Source organism: Neophocaena asiaeorientalis, unplaced genomic scaffold (assembly GCF_003031525.2).
Source record: "Neophocaena asiaeorientalis asiaeorientalis breed wild unplaced genomic scaffold, Neophocaena_asiaeorientalis_V1.1 scaffold427, whole genome shotgun sequence".
NCBI classification, from domain to species: domain Eukaryota; kingdom Metazoa; phylum Chordata; class Mammalia; order Artiodactyla; family Phocoenidae; genus Neophocaena; species Neophocaena asiaeorientalis.
The window spans coordinates 315,961-338,717 of NW_020172280.1; the positions used below are offsets into that span (position 1 = coordinate 315,961).

At 43.4% G+C, this 22,757-nt stretch overlaps 1 protein-coding gene across 1 annotated transcript in view; it reads right to left on the bottom strand.

Moving 5' to 3' along the window:
• The window catches only part of NEDD9 (neural precursor cell expressed, developmentally down-regulated 9), a 281,456-nt gene that overhangs the window by 155,067 nt on the left and 103,632 nt on the right, over window positions 1-22,757 (bottom strand). The window contains exon 4 of the mRNA XM_024763725.1: window positions 21,899-22,254. The gene's annotated coding sequence lies outside the window, so the exon portion shown is untranslated. The remainder of the gene's footprint in view (window positions 1-21,898; window positions 22,255-22,757) is intronic.

Below are 22,757 nucleotides of genomic sequence, written 5' to 3' on the forward strand. Positions count from 1 at the left end.
TTATTTGGAAATAGGGTCTGCAGATTTAATCAAGTTAAGATGAGGTCATCAGGGTGGGCTCTAATCCAATATGACTGTTGTCCTGATAAGAAGATAAGAGAAGCCACGTGGAGCTAGAGGCACACAGCGAGGAGACAGCAGCGTGAAGATGGAGGGAGATTGGAGTTTTGTCACCACAAGGCAAGGAACACCTGGGGCTGCCAGACGCTGGAAGAGACAAGCAAGCCTCCTCCCCTAGATGCTTCAGAGAGCTCACGGCCTCACCAACACCTTGATTTCAGACTTCTGGTCTCCAGAACTGTGAGAGAATACGTTTTTGTAATTTCGAGGCAATCAGTTTGTGGTACTTTTGTTATGCAGCCCTAGGAGACTAACACACTGGCTCCATTACTAGTCTGAGTTCACATGACTGAGATGTTTATTCATTTGTGAAACAAACATTCGTAAGCCCACCTTTAGGATTAACTAGTTGTTTATCCAAATTAGGGATGTATTATGCAATTATGTATAACATAAAATAGATCAAACGGAGTAAGGTTAGGCTGATGAGGAAGGGGAAAAAACTGCTTAAGAAGACTCAAAACACTACCTTACTGATGGATAAGAAACAGCAACTTTCTGTAAGAGCTGGAAGGGTCTTAGTGAATGTCAGGGTGGGAAGAATAATAGGTCATGGTTCAGATATCTCTGGGTAGCTGGCATTTTCGTGCTGATTTGATCTAAGACTCCAGCTTATGAAGAGATGAGGTTTACAGGGGTTCCCTGGTGGCGCAGTTGTTGAGAGTCTGCCTGCCGATGCAGTGGGCCCGCGTACCGCAAAAAAAAAAAAAAAAAAAAAAAGATGAGGTTTACAGACTAAAAATTAGACACAAGGTACAACTTTACTCCTGGCTTAACTGAAGACTGAAAGAATAAAGCAAGCAGCTTGTCAGAACTTGCAGGCCAGCGTGAGATGCCGTGGTTTGAAAAACTGAGTTGGCCTGTATATGAATTACAGGAAGAAAGGAAGGAAGAAACTGAGCTCTAAGGCTATTTATTCCTTTTCTGTGGGACGTGCTGAAGAAAAGATCGAGTCTCATGTCACAGACCCAGCAGGAAAACACGGGGCCAGATGGGGCTGAAGGGGTGTGAGTCACCAGCATCCCGCTCTCAGGAGCTCCATATTTGGGAGCCCAGCAAAGGCTCACCAGGATCCTCATGGAGCTCTCTTGGTTCTGGGGCTGCTACGAGCTTCAGCCAAATGCGTGTAGGTCTTAAAAGTTAGAATGGATGGTAATGGCCTTGGACTCACACAGCCTCATGTTTCAGGGAAAAACAGTACTTAGAGCTCAGGGGTGGGGACGGAGGAAGAAACTGGGGTACACGCTGTTGAAGGCATGATCAGATCTGACGGGGACAGGCATGTGCCCACCGCCGGCCAATCAGAACTCTCCATTGTCCTGGCCACAGAATTGGCTTAGGAATGGGCACAGGGCACACGACAGCCCAAAGAGAGTCAATCTAGGGACTTCTGTACAAACTATATCGGGAATGAGATGCAGTCAGATGGGTGGCTGAGAGAACAGTGTGCTCCCGGAGCTGCTGGGGGCATCTTGTTACTGTTGGAAGAGTCGGCTTGAGTGAGTTCAGGGATGGAGAGAGAGACTCAGTCCTGATGAGACTGAGCCCCTGTATCCAGCTGTGCCCAAAGCTCTTTTCTGTTACATGAGTCAATACGCTCCATCCTTTTATTTTCTTAAGCCATTAGCAGTTAGGTTTCTTTTACCGGCAACCTAAAGAGTTCTGACTAATACGCAGACCTCAGCAAGACAAAATAGGACCACAGCACATACCACAAAAGTATATAGAAGCCAGACAGAAGATTCAACCTGTATGCACATGGCATATTGGACCTGAGGGCTTGTAAAATAGAGAGGGTATAAACACAGGAATGGTTACAAGAGTATTTTAAAACACAAAATGATGGTGTTATTTCTTTAAACCCTTCTGGAATTAGGGAATAAAGACAAAGTTCAAGAAAACATGATAATCTGAATCCTTGCAGTAATATGGCATCATCACCACCGCCACCACCATCCTCATCATTTCATCCCAAAGGCAAGAAGTGTGGGTTTTATCTAGGCTCCGACCTAGGGCAACCGACCCATCCAGGTTTGTCCAGTGGGACTCTCCCTGTTTGAAAACTGCAAGTCCCCCATTCTCTGGACTCCATTAGTCCCTGGACGGTGAGTAATGCCATGTTTTGGGGAGCTCCAGGTTTTTATAAAGCGTCACAGGGGCCCCTGCAGAAGGGGGCGGGGTGCCAAGTGACCTCTGCTGCTTTGGTCATCGGGGTTTCTCTTCTGTATGTTTTAAAAGTCGGAGATTTCATCAGGGGGAGGGAAACCTGCTCTCCAAGGGACCTCCCTCTAGAATTCCATGATTTATTTATTTTTGTTACAGGACAAATTGGCTCTTATAGACCAGTAGTTCCCGCACCCGGCTGATCCTAAGTCACCTGGGAAACTTTAAAACGATATAGGTTCCTGGTTGCCACACCTGAAGGTTCTGACTCAGGTGGAATCGGGTGGAGCCAGAGGTCTGTATTTTTAAAAATCTTTGCAAGTGACATATACATATAAATTATTCACAAATGTCGGTATGTTAACAATCGTTAGTAATAAATCACTTTCCACACACCTCACCAATGGCTAAGACATACCATTGTTTGAGACACCATGTTCCAGTTCAGCTTAAACTTTCCGGGCACTGGGAGGGCCTGTGAAAACACAGCTCACCGGTCCCTACCCTCAGGCTTTCTGCTTCTGTGGGGCTGGGGTGAAAGGGAATTTGCCCTTCCAAGACGCTCCCAGGAGGCCATCAACTACCTTGAGTAGCACCGTTGCAGACTGTAAGCTCACCTGAGGGTCTAGTCGGGTCTCCTTAATCTTTGTTATCATTATTACTCTCTTATCTCCCCCTAGGATGGTAGTCTGTAAATTGTTGATAAATGAACACGTGGATACATGTTTTACGGGCCTCAATGACAGTGACTTTTCCACCAACTTCCTGAAGAATATTGTATCCTACACCCCTTAGCATGTCAGAAAGGTTTCTGCTGGTTATCTAAGGAATATTGATAGTATTATAGGACCTCAGCTGAGGACATGAGTGGGAACAACAGGATTTCCTGCTCTCAGCCTTAGGGGCTTTGTGCTGCATACAATAAAGTGAGGGCTGCCTCTATCCTGGGGCCTCCAGCCATGCCCACTGGACTCTCTCAAAGACTTCATTGTGCTTGTTTGTCACTTTCTAAGGCTGGTAGGTTTATTTTTCACCCACTAACTCCTTTCTGGCTTTCTTTAGCTTGTCGTCACATTTACGTTTTTAAATTGATTTGCTGGGACATTACCCAAGCATATTCTGGTTGCAATGATTTTTTATTCCTGTGGGTAAACTTGTCATTATCTCTCTGGAAGCCTAAGAATGGCTATTCCAATCTCTGCTCAGGCTGTGCAGGACCCCTAACGATTCCTGCATCCTCTGGCCTGTTTGTTCTCTGTTGGTGCCGGCACAGCTGTGGGCACCTTGGCACTGTCTTCCCATGCATCTTCACTAGTTAAAGGAATGTTTCTTGGACTACAGAGATCTATGCATGGCTGCAACCCAGACCTCAACCCAGACACGCCCCAAACAAAGTTAGAAAGGAAGAGAAAGCCACTGACCATTATTAGCCACTAAATAGGGGAGCATCCTGTCCAAGTTCTGCAGGAACATTCAGATGGTGTTTAAGTGGCTTTGCAACTTTTATGTAAGTGCTTGAAATAAGAAACAGCACCCAGAAAACAGTAATAATACTAATAATAGGATTTAAAGATACCCTATTTATTTCAGATTCCTGCTACCATAATGATATTACAAACAGCTGCTTAGTTGGTATACTGTCTCGTTACCCTCGAGAAAATGAGTGTCCAAACGGGCAGGAAACAGAGAGCCTTCCTAACTTTCCTCCCTGATAAGAGGGTTTGGTTCTGATCAGAGTCGATACATGGGAGAAATAATCCCTTCTAGATCAGTTCTACATCAGCCTAGATGAATGGCCAAGTCTGTGGCAATGAGCAAAAGCCATTCATTACCCAGTCACTGTGGGTCCTGCCTCCAGAGCTAACTAGTCAACAACTAAAGGAGCAACAACTCTGCTATTTCATAATGTCAGCAGCATGACAGGGGCAATGCCTGTCTGATGCCATCCGTGGCAGAACTGCCAGCCAGTGAAGAACTGTTCTCTAGTGCAAACTGGTCTGGAAGGTTTAGAAGGTTCCAGAACTTTTTGATATTGTGTTCATGACATTTGTGTTTCAGGAAACGTCTCTCCCTGGCTGACAGGAAAATATCATGTTAGATAATAAATAAAACTGAGGATTTTTTTTTGAAGTTTTAACTCTCTATTTGGAGAATTAAGTTACTCTAGGGGGAAAATGGGTATTTCTCTTGTAGATATATGTTTATGTGTGTGTGTGTGTGTGTGTGTGTGTGTGTGTGTGTATAAAATCTAAATGTGACCCTGATACATGGGCAGGAGGAGAAATTAGTCTGAACAATGGCAGAGGCACAGATACTCAAGGAATATTTGGGAAATTGCATAGGAAAAAAATAAAGTCTTAATGAATGGTGTTATGCTAGCTTTCTTCCCTTTTCGTCTTTCTCTTTTTCTCCCTCCCTCTTTTGTGTGTTCTGCCTCTTGCTTCTCCTCTGAATGTCTTAAGCCTTTCAGTAGCACCCTTGGGCCCAGCTACTGGCAACAAGAGCCACAACGAATACTTTGACCTCCATGTTCTATGAGCTTCACTTCTTATTTTTTTTCTAGACTCCATTATTTATTCCTCAAATTATACTATTAAACAACCCCAGTCACATTATTCTTTCATTTAATTCCCTTCTCAGTTTGCTTTTCTCACTGGAGGAAAAGATTTGTGTAGGTGCAAAAATCTGGCACTGGGTTGACTATGGCCATGCAGGAAATACCCACCTACACACGCGGGCTAAGTGATAAACCACCAAGCCCGAAGGTGAATCTCTTTTATTAAATGGCAATACATTAGGAATTGAATGTTAAAGGAACAGACCTTTACTGACCAGTTACCATGTATAAATTCCAAACAAGGCTCCATGGGGGAGAGAGATGACTAAGAAGTTTACAAAAAGCTTCATTTATTAGAAGAGGCAGAGGCATAACAATGAACTAAGCTAATGTGGAAATAAATTATTGCTCCAAGACTCTTCCTTTCATCATACTGTATGACCATATTGCAATAGCCATGGATAATGCACTATTTTTTAACGTAAATTTCTTTCCTTGCAGAGTTTCTCTTTTAGAATCAAACTATTGATGCAACATTCAAAGGATTCTGCTAGGCCTATTCCATTTCTAAATCTTTTTTTTTTTTTTTTTTTAACTAAAAGATCCCTCTCAGTCAGCTGCAGTCAAGGACTCCAACTCAATACAGAGATTCCCTTGGTTCAGCCTAATAAAGTGCCACAATTGTCTACAGCACCTTCCCAGCTAGCTGATGGATACATCTGCTACCCATCCCACTGACAAAAAGACACAAAAACCTGGCGAAAGATGAAGTAGAGGGAATTCTGTGATTTAAGGAGATTGATGAACTGGTTTGCACTGGGAGGAGGTGGGCAATGCCTTTGTCAGAATTTTTTGAAGCCTAAAAATGATTTACAATTGGATGATTTCAAGTATCAAGTGAAGATTCACTATCTAGATCTAATAAAATAAAATTCGTAGGGCATTTAGATACGCATTCTGAAAAATGAGAGACATCGACAAAGCATGCCTAACTGAGTAGGAGGGAAAGATTGTGGGAAATCCAAGATATGCTCATTTAGGGCATTCAAGTACTAGACCATGTCTGCACTCTAGAGGTAGGTTTAATCAACGAGGATTCTGCACCATAGTGCAATATTACTTGTAGCTGGAGGAAGCTATGTCTTCAAAACAGCTACACTTAAAGGCTCCAACAGCTACAAGTCTGAGAAGGGAGGGATCTCCCTGCCTAGCAGAGGTCTGAAGAATACTCTCTTGTTTCCGCTTGCATGAGTGAATAAACGCATGGATGTTTTTAAGTCAGGTAGATGTGAATTTAGATTCTTAGCTGTGTAGTCATTCTAAACCTCAGTAATTTTTTTCCATTTAATAATGGAAATAATGGCTAAAATAATGGCTAAAAATTTTTTAGGGCTTCCTAAGTGTAAAGCACTGTTGTAAGCAGTGGATATATTTTACTTCATCTCATTTCACAATAATCCAATGAGGTGATGTGCAAAAAAGAGTTAACACAGCTGGCCTGAGGCTGCTATCCTTAAAAAGCCTTGCTTACATGGTTGACCCTGAGCAGGCATCTGGGAACTTGGGTTTCAAGAGTGTTCCCACCATTCCCTGAGAAGAATTACTCACTCTACCTAACCATTTGTACAAACAAGGGGGTTTATGCTGAACACCTGCTCCCTCCCGGGAGTCCGGAATTTTGGTACGTGCCACACAGAGGTTACCCAAGTGACCGGCCCTCAGTCAGAACTCTAGCACTGAGTCTCCAGTGACCTTCCCTGGTAGATAATACCTCACACCAGTCATAACTCATTGCGGGAGGAATCCAGCATGTCTTGTGTGACTCCCTGGGAGATGAATCTTGGCAGCTTCTGCCTGGTTTCCTCTGGACTTTGCCCTGCGTACTTTTCCTTCTGCTGATTTTTTTTTTTCACATCTTTACTGGAGTATAATCACTTTACAATGGTGTGTTAGTTTCTGCTGTATAACAAAGTGAGTCAGCTATACGTATACATATATCCCCATATCTCCTCCCTCTTGTGTCTCCCTCCCACCCTCCCTATCCCACCCCTCTAGGTGGTCACAAAGCACCAAGCTGATCTCCCTGTGCTATGAGGCTGCTTCCCACTAGCTAGCTATTTGACATTTGGTAGTGTATATATGTCCATGCCACTCTCTCACTTCGTCCCAGCTTCCCCTTCCCCCTCCCCACATCCTCAAGTCCATCCTCTATGTCTGTGTCTTTAGTCCTGTTCTGCCCCTAGGTTCTTCAGAATCTTTTTTTTTTTTTTAGCTTCCATATATATGTGTTAGCATTCGGTGTTTGTTTTTCTCTTTCTGACTTACTTCACTCTGTATGACAGACTCTAGGTCCCTCCAGCTTTACAACAAATGCTAAAGGAACTTCTCTAGGCAGGAAACACAAGAGAAGGAAAAGACCTACAAAAACAAACCCAAAACAATTAAGAAAATGGTAATGGGAACATACATATCGATAATTACTTTTGCTGACTTTAATTTGTATCCATTTGACATAATAGATCTTAGCTGTGGGTATGACTGGATGCTGTGACATCATACTAGGATGACGTACATGTATGTACATGTACATACATCATGTCTCACTAGGATGGTTCATCCTGTGAACCATCCTAGTGAGACACTGAACCCGGGGGTGGGCTTGGGGACCCTGACACAGATGTGTGACATTGTTATTACCTCAACTTGAAAGGTGAGGAAGCTGATTCATGGAGAGGTTAAGTACCTGTCTTAAGGTCACACAGCAGGCACATGGCACAACCAGGATTTGAACCCAGGCAGTCTGGTTCCAGAGCCCTTGCTTCTGACCCCTACGGAGACTCTAGAATTATAGTAGCAATACCTCCTTCGTTGGGTGATTGTGAGTCAAAGGAGGAGTGTTTGCTTAGAACATACTAAATGCTCAATAAAACTACTATTATTTTGTTATGCAACAGCCATCTATCCCTTCCACCTGCTAATCAGGAAATCTATCATACATTTCCCACAGCTCAATGACAAGTAGAATGTCTTCAAGAAGTTGAAACATCTATGAGGAGGAAAAAAGGAGGGGAATGGTATGGCACTCATCCCACTATTTTTTTTTTTTAATTTTTTTTGCGGTACGTGAGCCTCTCACTGTTGTGGCCTCTCCCATTGTGGAGCATAGGCTCCAGATGCGCAGGCTCAGCGGCCATGGCTCACGGGCCCAGCCGCTCCACGGCATGTGGGATCTTCCTGGACCGGGGCACGAACCCGTGTCCCCTGCATCGGCAGGCGGACCCTCAAACACTGCCCCGCCAGGGAAGCCCTCCACAGACCTATTCTTGCTCTGCTTTCAAAGAGAAACAACTTTCTGCTAAATGCCTGTTTTCTCTGCATCCCAGCAAATGAATGACAAGTTTCTATGATGGCTTAGTTGGTGGATCAAGATGTCCTAGTTAGCGCTGGAGTTGGCTAAAGCACAGCATATCTACATGGTAGAATTTGGGGGGTAGAGGAAGATGCCCCTGTTTTAAAACCTCTTCTCCCTCTACTCCTCCAAATCCCCTTTACTAGAGAAGCAAACTTCTTATTTCATAGTAAGGAATATGACTTAAAACGTAACTAGCAGGAAAGTAATGGCTTGGCGTTCCACCAACTGAAATCAATGAGATCAAGTCCTTCCTTACAAGCACATTTTGATAAAAGTAAAATTGGATGGAGACCATGGATATCAGGTATTTGAAAAGAGGACTTTGTCATAACAAGTGCCAGAAAAAGGAAATGGGATTTAGGAAGAAAAACTGGTGGTGGTACCCAAGGATCACTTCATGAATACAGCAGATTTTTCCATGGGAAATCTTGGCTTTTGGTGGTTAGCACTTCAAAAGCAATAGAGGAGACATGGAAATAAAATTAAAAGCCTCCTAGTTTCAAGTAAATGCATTTTTCATCTAAGAAAAATCAATGTCTTCACACCAAAGGCATCTATGCTGTAAGGATCCACCACAAGGAGTTTCTTAGTCATTAGATGAATGTCTTTAAGCAAATGACTTAGTTAAAAGACGGGGGTTTCAGTTCTAGCATTTGTCATATGATCACTTGCCTGACTTCACACGGTCTCCTCAGTTTCGTTATCTGTAGAGTGGAGGATATAATAACACTCCCCAGTACTGCTGTGAACACTAAATAGGTTGGTTGATGTGGGTCAACGTTCTCACAGGATTGTAAGTTAGTACCTAAATGTTAGCTATTAACATTTTGATCCAATGACGTGAATCAGCATCAAGATGGAAGAGGAAAAAACCAAACATAAGACAATGACCTAGTTTTCACTGCACCGGACGTCAGGAAAGGAGGGTCACCTCAGGAGGAGAGCCTTACAGAGCTAAATTACAAATGGAAAGGGTGCTGCAGTAAACTCACTACATGACTGGTCAAAATATTAGCCTTTCCCCATTGCAACCACCTTAATCCTTCCTCCTGGGTCTGTCTGGTTGAAATCACACACAGTGGTCTAAACAGTCAATGGCATCAATTAAGATTTAGGTCAGAGCCTCTGAAGTAGCCAGTGATTTAGTTTCTGGGGTTAAGGAAGACAAAAATCTTACCAATAGCTGGATAAGAATAACATTCCTTTCTAGTGTGATCACCCTACATCAAGGAGATGTTTGAAATGTAGGCAGTGTAGTATGACGTGCCTGCTAAAGTTATTATATGGTTGAACTTTTGAAAAACACAGCGGCACAAATGTGTTTTATCAATCTTTCCTGTTGGTAAGGATCTTGGAGAAAGCGAATTTGACTCATCTCCCAGTGCAGTTCACTCTAAAATGGATCATTGTTCGAAAGGACTCATTTTGCCCTGTTGGATTCCAGTCCATCTGCTTGGAGGCCCCTGTCCCGTCACCATCATTGTAACATCCTGTGCTTGCTCCCAGAATGCAGCTGACCGTCATTAGGCTCAGAGTAAGTTGCAATTAGCAAGGCTCTCAGCTTGTCTCCCAAGGAACTTATTTTTCAGTGGAAATTTTTGTAATGTTCCTGTCTGATTTTTTAACTGTTCCCTGGAGACCAAACTCCCCAGCTCAGTCCTTGGCAATGCGATTCTAAGAGTGAATGATACCATACCCTTTGGGACCAACTAATTACTGTAATTTCTTAAATTTAGCTACTAGCTGTTTTGGCATCTCCCATACAGTATACCTTGCAAATTAATCCTGCCGAACTATGAAACGTCTGGCTTTTCTGTTTGAACAATCAGAGATTTACAAGACAGGATCTTGGCTCTCACAAGATCTCTTCAGTGTGGTCAGGGGTAGTAAGCAAAAGCCTCAGTGTTTCAGGGACCCACTTGCATTTATTTACTGGGAGAAAGTGATAAGGTGTTTGCCAAGGTCACCCCGTTCAGTGACCCAGGGGCTGCTCAAAACTTACCGTGGATAACCACAGCTGCTTTTCCCGTCTCCCCTGGGCCCACATGGCCATTTGCAAAGTTGAGAAGGAGAGATGGGGATGGAGGATAATCAGAAATCCAAACAGATGGAGGAAGGCTTTGAACTTAAAAGGCAAACAATGATGATTTATTTAACTTACAGATAAAATAAACATAATTTAATCTATCAACTATATTTATTCCTGTGATTTCTCATTAGCACAGAAAATCAAGAGTTGTCTATGCTTTAAAGGTTAATACAGGGAATTCCCTGGTGGTCCAGTGATTAGAACTCCAGGCTTTCACTGCAGAGGGTGTGGGTTCAATCCCTGGTCAAGGAACTAAGATCCTGCAAGCCACGTGGTGTGGCCAAAAAAAAAAGGTAATACAATGATTTTTTTTTTCTATTTATTAAAGACTCATTCTGAGGTAACTACTCGACCACTTGGGCACCTTACAAATCAACACAAATGAAACAAATGATCCCAGTAGTTTTCTGACTTTAAACTCGCTTGAAAAAAAGTTTCATGTTGGCAGGGACTGTTGGTCTTGTCCCCCTCAGTGCCCAGCACCCTGTAGGGACTCCATCAATATTCGCTGACTGATGACTGATACACAGGTGGGTCGACATGATAACAAAGGAAAGCTAACTTTAAAAAATCCTTCTTGTATTTCCTTTCAATAATGGTACTGCTGTGATCCTGTCTGTCACCTAGATAATGAGATATATACCATTTGGACTTTCTTTACGGAGGTTGAATTGAATTAAATTGGACTGTTCCATTCATCCTAGAAGACTTTTCTATATATATATTTCCACACTCGCCTCTTCTGGAATTCTCTTTTCGTGTCAAACCCTACTTATTCTTTAGGTTCCTTCTCATTTTTGAAACCTTATTCTCTCTCCTCTTCCTCCTACCGGCTAATGAGTATCGAGTATTTAATGTGTCAAATACTGCTTTAGATACTTGGTGTATATTGAACACTCAAAGCCATGTATTGACTCAGAACCTTCAAAAGCAACCAGTGAGGTAGGACTGTTATTACCTCCTTTCTGCAGGTGAGACACTGAGAAACAGAAAGGTAAGGTACATTGCTCAAGAGCACACAGCGGCTGGGTAGTAGAGGAGGGATTCTAACCCAAGCGGTTGGCTCCAGAGCTGCCCTCTTAAAGACTCCACCAGTTACTTCAGCCCTCCTGGATCTGCCCATTTTCTGAATTCCAATGGTCCCTTTTTTTTTTTACAATATAGATAATAATGACCATTTCATTAAAAATGGGCTTATACTATACATTCCACTGTATTTGTTGCTTTGAATTTAGTTCACGTCTCTTCATGTCTTGGTGTGTAGGTCATCTTTGTTCTTTTGACAGTAACATAGTATTTCGAAGTGCGGATTGCCGACGTATAATAAGGGCGTCACCGATGGACATTCTGATTGTGCTCATATCTTGAGTAACATGCACAATTTCATCTCAGCCTCAAAAGAAAAGAAACCTGTGCTCGGCTGAGCTCAACCTCAACTTGAGAGTGTTAGGCCAAGAAGATCATCTATGCTGTTAAGAAATAAGTTATTCATCAGAAAGAAAATATGACACAGAACAGACCAACACTCCTCTAACTGGGTATTCAAGGAATGCTACTGTTAATTGGTGTATGTGAAACAATCTTTTCCCTCTGCAATACTTTGTTTAACTATGAAATAGACGTATCTCGCTGCTAAATCATGCGGGCAGGAAGCCAGGAGGGCCAATCCCCGCATCAGAGGCCTGCTTAGAGTAAGATATTACACAAAAGCATGACTGAAGTTTTCCTATAGCTAAAGCAAACAGCCAGCAATATTTTCTCTGAAAAAATGCTCAGGGCAAAAGTATTCTTTGCTCTGCTATATTAAGTGGAACTCTGTTTTTCAATCAAGCTGTGATTAAAATACTAGACCAGATTCAAATTTGCTTTCCTGCGGAAAGTCTGTTTTGCCTACAATGTGTGCAGCCCAAGAGGGTGGGTTTCTTGCTTTCACAAAGGATTGCCAGGCCTGCTGCCCACTCGTCTGGTGGCAGCTCCCACCGGGGCTTGGGAGGGGATGGGATGACTTCCCCTTCTGCCCTCCCATGACCTGCACTTGGGTCAAAGGGAGCAGCTCACAGGTCCCCAGAAGTGCACTGGTGCCCGGATGCCTTGCTTCTTTGCTCAGGCCACTTTTTCTTCCCATCACAATCTCCTCATGCTTTTCTGTATCCTTCCTATTCTACAAAACCATCCTGAGTCTACCTCTCCTGAGCAGGCTTCCTGGCTGGAATGGTTTTTCTTCCCCTACACAGTAGGCTCATTCCTAACACTCACTAGGTCATTCATTCATTCATTCAACAGATATTTATTGAGCACCTACCAAGTGCTAGAGATATAACAGTGAACAAAACAAGTCCTGCACCCACGGAGCTGGCATTCCAGGGGAGGAAACAGACAATAAGCAAATACACAGGTACTCCTATGTTAGGTGATAATAAGTGCAGGTAGTGGAGTGGGTGTGTGAGATGGGGATGGGGCTATTTTATAAAGCATGGAAGGGGAGGGTGGCATGATAAGGTGACATGTGACTCAAGAGCTGAATGAGGAAACGGAGGGGCCTGATGAGAAAAGAGAGGAACCTTGCACATATCTCCTGGAAGGTCCTTCTGGTTCAAAAGTCCTGAGTTGGGTACATGCTTGGCCTTTGGGGGAACATCAAGGAGGCCATTTAGCTACTTGTTAAACGTGATTTTTGTTTTACAAATCTATGCTCTCTCCTCAACTCAAATGTAAGATTCTTGAGAATGGGGCTTTATGTTGGAGATAATAGGTGACACATTTTGACGATGCTTTCTTCAGCAAAATTCCACTCTTTGAGGTACACCACTTTGCAGTATACATCCTTGGGCCCTCTCCAGCCCTTACCTAAAACTTTGATTGGATTACTACCCCTAGCTTCTGGAAGCTCAAATATCCCAATAAAATACTGATGTTCTTAGAGTGGAGGTCAGGTGTGTGAGACTTCTATGCCTGTGGCCACTACAGCACTTAGCAAGCCAGCACAGATAATCTCATCATTTTAAGAAAATGGATTCTCAGTTCTAAACAATATGAAGTAATGCCTTACTTAATGCCTATCTTTGCTTCAGGCAAAAAAACAAAAATGCAAGGAAAAAAGAAACCAAGAAAGTAAACAACTTAAAGCAACCAAAGAAACAAACAAATACCATCTAGTGGTCTTAAGTCTTCCGAAATCAATCCTTCCAAAATCATAGCACTTTCATTCAGTGGTTCTTTTATCTGTCTTGCCATAAAAATGAAGAAATTTTGAGAAAATGAAATACCTATGTACTAAATACCTTGGCTATTTTATTTTAAATACAGTTGTATGCAATTTGTTAATCCTCACTGCCATTCATAACTGAGTCATAGGTGCTTTTGAAAGCCGTATAATGGAGAGTATGTGGTGTACCGCTGTTGAAATGTGTTTATGGTCGTCACATAACTCACATCTGAGGTCCCTTGTCAGCCATGAGGTCCATGAAGACACAACCTCACTAAATCCAGTACTATATTATAAGGAAAACTGGATTTGATGGACTCGAGTCATATTTGCCGTGCTTCTTGAAGGCATGAAACCTACTGTAAGTGGTTTTAATTCCTTGACCACTTCCCACATATGAGCTCCTTGAGGATGGGGACTTTATCTGCTTGGCTTCACTACAAGATCCTCAACACCAAGCACAGTGCCTGGCCCAAACGGGGCTCTTAACAATTGTTGAATAAATAACTGTTAAATTATTTTCTAAAGGGAGATATGTTATCTGTGATGGTTAATTTCATGTGTTACCTTGGTCAGCCCAAGATACCCGGATAAGCGGCACTATTCACAATAGCCAAAACATGGAAACAACCTAAATGTCCATCAACAGATGAATGGATAAAGAAGATGTGGTATGTATATACAGTGGAATATTACTCAGCCATAAAGAAGGACGAAATAATGCCATTTGAAGCAACATGGATGCAACTAGAGATTACCATACTAAGTGAAGTAAGTCAGAAAGAGAAAGACAAATATAATGCCATATGGTATCACTTATATGTGGAATCTAAAATATGGCACAAATGAGCCTATCTACAAAACAGAAACAGACTCACAGACATAGAGAACAACAGACTTGTGGTTGCCAAGGGGGAGAGGGGCGGGAGAGGGAAGGACTGGGAGTTTGGGATGAGCAGATGTAAACTATCATATATAGGATGGATAAACGACAAGGTCCTACTGTAGAGCACAGGGAACTATATTCAATATCCTGTGGTAAACCATAATGGAAAAGAAATTAAGAAAAAGAATGTCTGTATGTGTATAACTGAGTCACTTTGCTGTACAGCAGAATTTGGAACAACATTGTAAATCAACTATACTTCAGATAATAAAAAAAATTAAGTTAAAAAAACATACCCAGATATTTGGTCAAACATTATTTCAGATGTTGCTGTGAAGTTATTTTTTTAAGTAGGATTAACATTTGTAGACTCAGAGCAAAGTGATAACCCTCCATACTCTGGGCGGGCCTCATCTAATCAGATGATGGCCTTAAGAGAAAAAAGACCAACTTCCGCTTTGAGTAAGAGTTCTGCCAGCAGACTGACTCTCTGCTCAACTGCAACATCAAATCTTCCCTGGGCCTCCAGCCTGCCAGTCTACTCTGTAGATTTTGAACTTGCCAGATTCCATGAATGCATGAGTCATTTCCTTAAAATAAATCTCTCTTTATATGTACATATATACACACATCCTACTGGTTCTGTTTCCCTGCGGTATCCCTTAGTCTTTTACTCTCTCAGTGAATTAGTCAATATATAAATGTAATTTACCAGGACGTATCCTCACCCACCAAGACCCTACAGTCAACGAAGCCAGATCAGTGACACAACCCCTGACACTAGCAGTTGACCTCAACTTCTCCACTCTGGTGGAGGGATAGAGAGCATTACCTCATCAATGTTCTGTCTCTCTTGTGATGTAAAGCCCTGCATATTTTCCCTCTAGAGAAACAGGTGCTAAGAGAACACAGAACTTGCTACAGCCATGCTGCGATGCTGTTATGTGAGAAGGCACAGGCTTACTACTGTGTTTTTTGGGGAAAATACTTGCCATGGTTATGCTGAGCCACTGATAGTATCACTTCCTCTAAATATTTCCACTCTTTACAAGTGAAGCTGTGGGTGGGGAATTTCAGAGTCACGGAACTAGTCCAAAGGTTATGAAAGGTTCACGGACATGGTACCATTTGACGATGACTATGTGCTAATTAGTCCCATATACTCTAAGGAAAAGATGAATCTAAAAATACATCAGTGGGGGCTTCCCTGGTGGCGCAGTGGTTGAGAGTCCGCCTGCCGATGCAGGGGACACGGGTTCGTGCCCCGGTCCGGGAAGATACCACATGCCGCGGAGTGGCTGGGGCCTGTGAGCCATGGCCGCTGAGCCTGCGTGTCCGGAGCCTGTGCTCTGCAACGGGAGAGGCCACAGCAGTGAAAGGCCCGTGTACCGCAAAATAAAATAAAATAAAATAAAATAAAATAAAATAAAATAAAATAAAAAATAAATAAAAATACATCAGTGGGAAGGCGCCAGGGAGTTTTGTGTGAAAGGTGGACCCTTCAGGGTCTAGCCATGTGGCTAATACTCATGGCGGTCGTTTGCTGATTGGGCAGAGGATGCTTTTGAAAACGAAGTTTCACACAGATCCTTGCACCAAGGGCTTATGCGGTAGGGGAAGTGGCCAGTGAGAGTGAAAGCTTTCCTTAATGTGCCCACAACCAGCACATTTCTCCACCCAGGAGTCCTTTTTATTTCTTCTTTTCCTCCATTTAAGGTCCCTTTCCTCCTTTGATGTCTTTTTCCTTTTGGCTCTCAAGTGCCTAATTCATTCACCTTTTATCCCCAGTTAAAACCTGTTTCTAACATGTTTAGAGACGTGCATGAGAGACGGAGAAATTTGGGAAGCATTGTGCCTTCCAGCAATCATACTCCAAGTCTTCATCTTTGGCAATGACCTAGCACTGTCAACTGATAGAGACGATAAATACATTGTCACTTGTTTACACAACAGAATGCTCTATAGCCTTGAAAATGAGTTGTCAGTATTTACATGACATGGATAACCCTCCAAAACAACGTTGAGCCACAGAGCCAGTTATGGAGGAATGCATATGGTGTGATTACATGTGTTTAAAGTTCGCAAACAGGCAGAAATCAACTGCATATACACATAAACTATATATAAATTAATTTATATAGAAATTGCACATACACATATGCATATGTGTATACATATAGGCACATGAGGCCAATCTGAAAAGTAACGGAATGTGATTAACACAAAACTTAAGACCGCAGTTCCTTTCAAGGGTTGGGAAGGTGGGCAGTGGGTACACGTGTGTTTGTTTTCTTATTTTTACTATTATTTGGAATGTATGTACACATTATATGTACCTCTTTGTAGTATGAAATGTTTTGCATTATTTAACAATTTTTCTAAAATGAAACTTATCTGGATTATCAACCCTCATTTACCACCTTCCTTGGAAGGTGGAGGGAGGGCCTTGGGGGAAAACAGCTGCCTATAGAAATTAAATAGAGTTGAGTTATAGACCTCCTTTAATCAAAGCTTCTAATCTGAAGTGAATGTGAAAAGGAATGTGGATGCATTGGCATCTCTCTGCTTATTACCTTATTTCACCTCTGCCAGTTACTCTGAACCCCCAGGGTTTGTCCTTAGGGCAGAACTACCCTGCATTGGAGCCTGGGGCTGTGTCAATTTCAAGCAGTCTTTCCCATCACTGCCTGGACATTTGGGAGCCATTGTGGTCACAGTGAAGTTGCTTATTTTGATGACCAAAAAGCCTGCAGCACACAGGGTGGCTTGGACACTCCCTTCCGAGGACGTCCAGGCCATTCCTGGCCCTGCAGGGTTTCCATATCAAGTGTGCCGCCAGTACAATGAGTAACATGATTCTTTTCTTTAAACTGACTCACTTTTAGGGTGGTGGGGGACGGTGAATTGGGGGAAGGTGGTCAAAAGGCACAAACTTCCAGTTGTAAGATAAATAAATACTAGGGATGTCATGCGCAACATGATAAATACAATGAACACTGCTCTACGTTATACAGCAAAGTTTTTAAGAGAGTAAATCCTAAGAATTTTTGTCACAAGGAAAATATACTTTTTTTCAATGTCTTTAATGTTGTATCTATATGAGATGATGAATGTTCTACTATGATAATCATTTCATGATGTACGTAAGTCAAATCATTATGTTGTACACCTTAAACTTATTCAGTGCTATATGTCAACCATATCTCAATAAAACTGGAAGAAAACAAAAAAAGAAAAATAGACACTTTTTTGAAAATTAAAGACATGTAAATTAAAAAATAAAAACCTACTTTCATGTCACTCCTGCAAATAAAAACACATTGCCATTGTTGTTACTAGAAGGTAGTCATTAAAAAAATAAATGCAGGAAGACGAAACCATGATAGTAAATTTTAGCTAGCTACCATTGCCTGCTGATGGCTTATAGCCTGAGGTCTACTTTCTCTTTGTGCCAAAGGTAAATGGCCACAGGTTAGAGGGGTCTTTAGATCAGGCCTACAACAGAGGATCAAAGAGAGAAATGGAAAAGATTTCTCTGTATGACAATGTCTAGTGACTCAATGTGATTAAATGCCATATCTGGGTACCAAGTACCATATCAAATTATCATATTGTGTCCCACACTTTGGAACTTTTGATCAAATGAGTTTATGGGGAGACAGAGAAGCAGAGGGAGAGTGGAGGAGGTTTGCGGTAGGATGTGTCTTCACGTGGTGTAGTTTCGTACAGGACAGGATAAGTCTAAAGGAGCTTCCCCATGCTGGTACCTGGGTCCTTTCTCCAAGTGGGACCTCACAAGGGAACGAGAAGGACCCTCCCCCCACCCCAGGGCCCTTGAGTGGATATGAGATGTGTTGCAGGGAGGGAAGGGTGAAAAGAGGAGAGGAAAGCCATAAAGGGCACATTACCAAGCCAGCTACCACTGTGGGCAAATGAAGTACAAGTCTAGGTGGAAATTTTGAGAAAAGGTGAAAGACTGTCTTAGAGTTATTCCACTCGGGCCCAAGGAGCTGGGATATTTACAGCCCATTAGAGAGTTAATTTCTGGACATTTTCATTTGTTTTTGGGCAATTACAGTGACCCTACCTGGCCTGGAGAAAGCCTTCAGGTCATGAGAGAAAGGTGCAGGCTGTTAGAAGTCAGCCCAGTCCTGCTGAGGCCTGAAGGATGTAGGCAGGACTCTGACTGCTTCTACTACGCCCCTTCCCTGCTAGATAATTTAAAAATTGTTACCACGTTTAATCATTACCCACAGCCCTTCCCCATAGCGATTAATTCCCCTTATTTACATATAAAGGAAGAGGCACCAGGAGTTATGTCATTTGACCAAAGTCATACAGTCTGTGTTCTCCTGCACCTCTGGTTATACCTTTCTAGTCTTCTTTTTCCTTTCTTTTTTTAAAAAATATTGAGGTGAAACTCACATAATGTAAATCAGCCAATGTAAAGGGAATAATTCAGTAACAGTCAATATATTCACAGTGCTGTGCAACCACCCCCTCTATCTAGTTCCAAAACATTGGTATCACCCCCAAAAGAGGCCCCATACCCATTAAGGCAGTTGTCCCCCATATTTCCCTGCTCCCATACCCCAATCTACATTCTGTTTCTATTGATTTACCTATTACGGACATTTCGCTTAAATGGAATCATACACTTTGGGGGCCTGGTTTTTTGAGGTTCATACATGTTGTAGCATGTATCAGACCTTCATTCTTTTTTTTTTTTTTTAACTTATTTTTGGCTGCTTCGGGTCTTCGTTGCTGCCTGCAGGCTTTCTCCAGTTGTGGCGAGCAGGGGCTCCTCTTCGCAATGGTATGCGGGCTTTTCACTGCGGTGGCCTCTCCTGTTGCGGAGCATGGGCTCTAGGTGTGCAGGCTTCAGTAGCTGTGGCGTGCAGGCTCAGTAATTGTAGCTCGCAGGCTCTAGAGCACAGGCTCAGTAGTTGTGGTGCATGGGCTTAGTTGCTCCGCCACATGTGGGATCCTCCTGGACCAGGCATCGAACCTGTGTTCCCTGCATTGGCAGGTGGACTCCCAACCACTGCGCCACCAGGGAAGCCCCAGAACCTTCATTCGTTTTTGTGGCTGAATAATATTCCATCGTATGGTTATACCAGAATTTATTTATCCATTCATCTGCTGATGGACATTTAAGCTGTTTCTACTTTTTCGCGATTGTGAAATCGTGCTGGTATGAAAGCATGAGCCCCTGTTTTCAATTCTTTGGGGTATATAGCTAGGAGTGGAATTGCTGGGTCATGTGGTAATTCTGTGTTTAACTTTTCAAGAAACTACCTAGTCTTCTTAGAGAGTTCATTCTCCTCTCCCTCTATTTAAATGATAGGATTTCTTGAGGCTCCTTCCTAAGCCACCCCCCTCATTTCTCACTTGATATTCTCTCTCAAGGATGTTTCATCCATACCCATGGCATCAATCAGCATCTATATGTTCAGGATCCCCAGGACACTGCTCTGAGTTCTAGACCAGCATGTCAACTGCCTGGCTGACATCTGCCTTTGGATGTGTTCAAGGCCCTCCAAAATCATCCATTGCAGAACGGAACTCACGCCAGGCCTGGCCATTCACCAGCTACTCTAGTCTCTGTGAGCGGCAAGCAGCATCAACATCCACGAGGACGCCCCAACCAGAAAACTGGGGATCATCTCAACACTTCCCCTGGGATCCCCTCTCCTATTTACCCCTAAGTCCTGTTGATTTTCCTTTCTCGATGACTCTTTATCTGTCTAGCTCCGCCTCTACTGCTACCACCCTTGTCTCGTCTATACTCCCAACTGATATCCTTGCTTGGCTGACTTCATCAGCCTTCTAACCAGTCTCCCTGTCAGCAGGTGTGGCCCGTCCCATCCACTCTCCACACGGTAGCAAAAGGGATTTATTAAAAATGCAGATCAGACCACGACACCCCAAGCTTCTCCACCAGTTTTAGAATAAGCAGCATCTTCACCGCTGCCTCTTTCTCTAGCCTCGTCCTGAGCCACTTTTCTCTTCCCTCTGGCCACAATGGCCTTAATTTAGCTGGACAATTCGGGTCTCCCGCCTCAGGGAGCGCCATAAGCTGCTCCCTACACCTGGCACTAGCCAGCCCTTCGCCTTATTCATGCCTGTTCTCCTCCAGTTGTCATGGCCCCTGTGCTATGGAAACCTCGCTGATGCCCAGACAGATCAGGCTCCCCCATGATGTGCTCTGGTCCTCATTGCACTTGGGTAATGATTAATCAACGGACTACAAGCTTTTGGGGGGCAGGGCAATGTCAGTTTTGCTCCATCTTACTTAAGTTTTGACTTTAAAGTGGCTTCCACACCGTGAATACTCACTAGAGACTTGTACAATAATTTAGTGACCTAATTCACGAGAAACGGTGGAGCTCTAACACGAAACTGAGTTCACACCCTGCCCTTTCCACTGCTCCCCTTTGCTCCATTCTTAGAACAGAAATGTCCTTAAAAATAAGCAAACTTGGGAGCAAACAGAAACAAGGAGGAAAACCGCTTGGCTGGTTCCCAGGGTTCTGTCTGGAGGATAGTTCTTCACACCCACTTCTGGGTGGGAAACCAGCTGCTGGGAGGAAGGGAGGGGCTCTCCAGGCAGGAGCTGAAAAGACCAGAGCCCCCGCCCTCACCTCTGGTCACTAGCTCCAGAACTAGCCTGCTCACTGACCTCCTGGCAGCTTGAGATAGCATCTGACCCTTCCAGAAGGGCCTTTCCTCTTTAAAGCTGTATGTATTCTTCATTTTGAAGTAATTTCAGCAAGATAAAAAGTTGCCTCAAGTCTTTTGCGGAAGAAAGGCAATTGAATGAATGAACACATTAAATGGATTAATAAGTACAGAGAAAAGTAAGGGTGGAGCTGTTCGGGTGGCCCAGTGTGGACACAGAGAACAGTGTAATTTGTCCCCAACCTCTTAGAGGGGATACTAATGACCCATTCTCTGCAGAGCCTGGACACACACAGAGTCTGATTCTCATCACCACTTCTTGCCCCTCCGTCATTCCCATAGAGGCTGAAAACGACATTATAAATGACTCTAATCCACCATAAATTGTAAGTGACAGCCCACACTTAGAGGTTCTGAAATAATTAGGAAAAGTAAAAGCTCAGGGTCATTTCAGGTAAGCTCTCCGAGGCCGGTAGGAAGGGGGAGGAGCGAGGCCGGTAGGAAGGGGGAGGAGCCATGTATTTTACACACCAGGAAGCACCTACCCAGGAAGATATGAAACTAGAATCACATAGGTTTTAAGTTGCACTAAAGCAGTGCCTCCAGGTCAGCCTGAAGGGGGAGACTCTTTCCTCCCGAGGCCTGTTGAGTGCCTCCCAGCAGCTGCAGATAAGGGCGCCCCCAGCAGGGAACACAGCTGGTTGTCTGACACCAGCTCAGGAAGTCAGAGTCTGTGTGAACACCCCGCCTTCCCCTCAGGCCACAGCAAGTGTCTGGGAACTCACCCCGGGCGAACGGCTGTGGGCTCCTCTGGTTGGGTCCTTGCCCTCCCTCTGGGCAGGCAGGCAGGAGGTGGTGCCTCAGTCCTGCCTCATGGCCGTGCTTCTGTGTTGCTGCAGCCACTAGACTTGCTTCTGAAGGCAGCTGGGAGCATTTCCCCGCGGAGCAACTGCACATGCAGACTGTGAATGGTGACCTTGTGGGTGTTTTTCCTTCCGGTTGCTGTGAAGTGATGTTGTCTCAGTTCATTTCCTCTCTGTGCATCTTTTTTTTTTTTTCCTCTGTCAGACCTCCTGATATGCTGAGGACCACTGGTTGTTTAGGGACAGGCGAGCCATCTAGTTCTGATCCGCACCGTTTGCTATTTTGAGAAAGAGATCTTTAGATTAGAAGCACCATGAAATTCTGTGGGATGTACTTTCTAAGTGGCACAAGCACCTTTCTAGGCTGCACTGAGGCAAAAATTAGGTTTTTCAAGACCAATCAATTTAGGATTTTGTGGTTTTATGAGCTCAATATGTTTTAAAGAGTTCTACTATAAATTGACACGAAACATCCTTTCATTTGACAAGTATTTATTGAGCCTGTACTCTGTGTGCTGGGGGCTAGGTACCCAAACAGATCATTTCTATGTACAACGTGATATAGAAGCCTAGATTTGATTATGTGAAAGGGAAATTGAAAGTATTTCATCCCAAACCCTTGTCTTCTTCCAGCTGGGCATTTGAGTAGCAGACAAGGGGATGTACTCTGAGACTGACCACCTGGGTTTGAATCATGGCTCTACTCTTTAAACACCTTTGATCCTTCCGTGCCTCAACTTCCTCATCTGTAAAATGGGAATAATAAAAGGGCTGCTGTGAG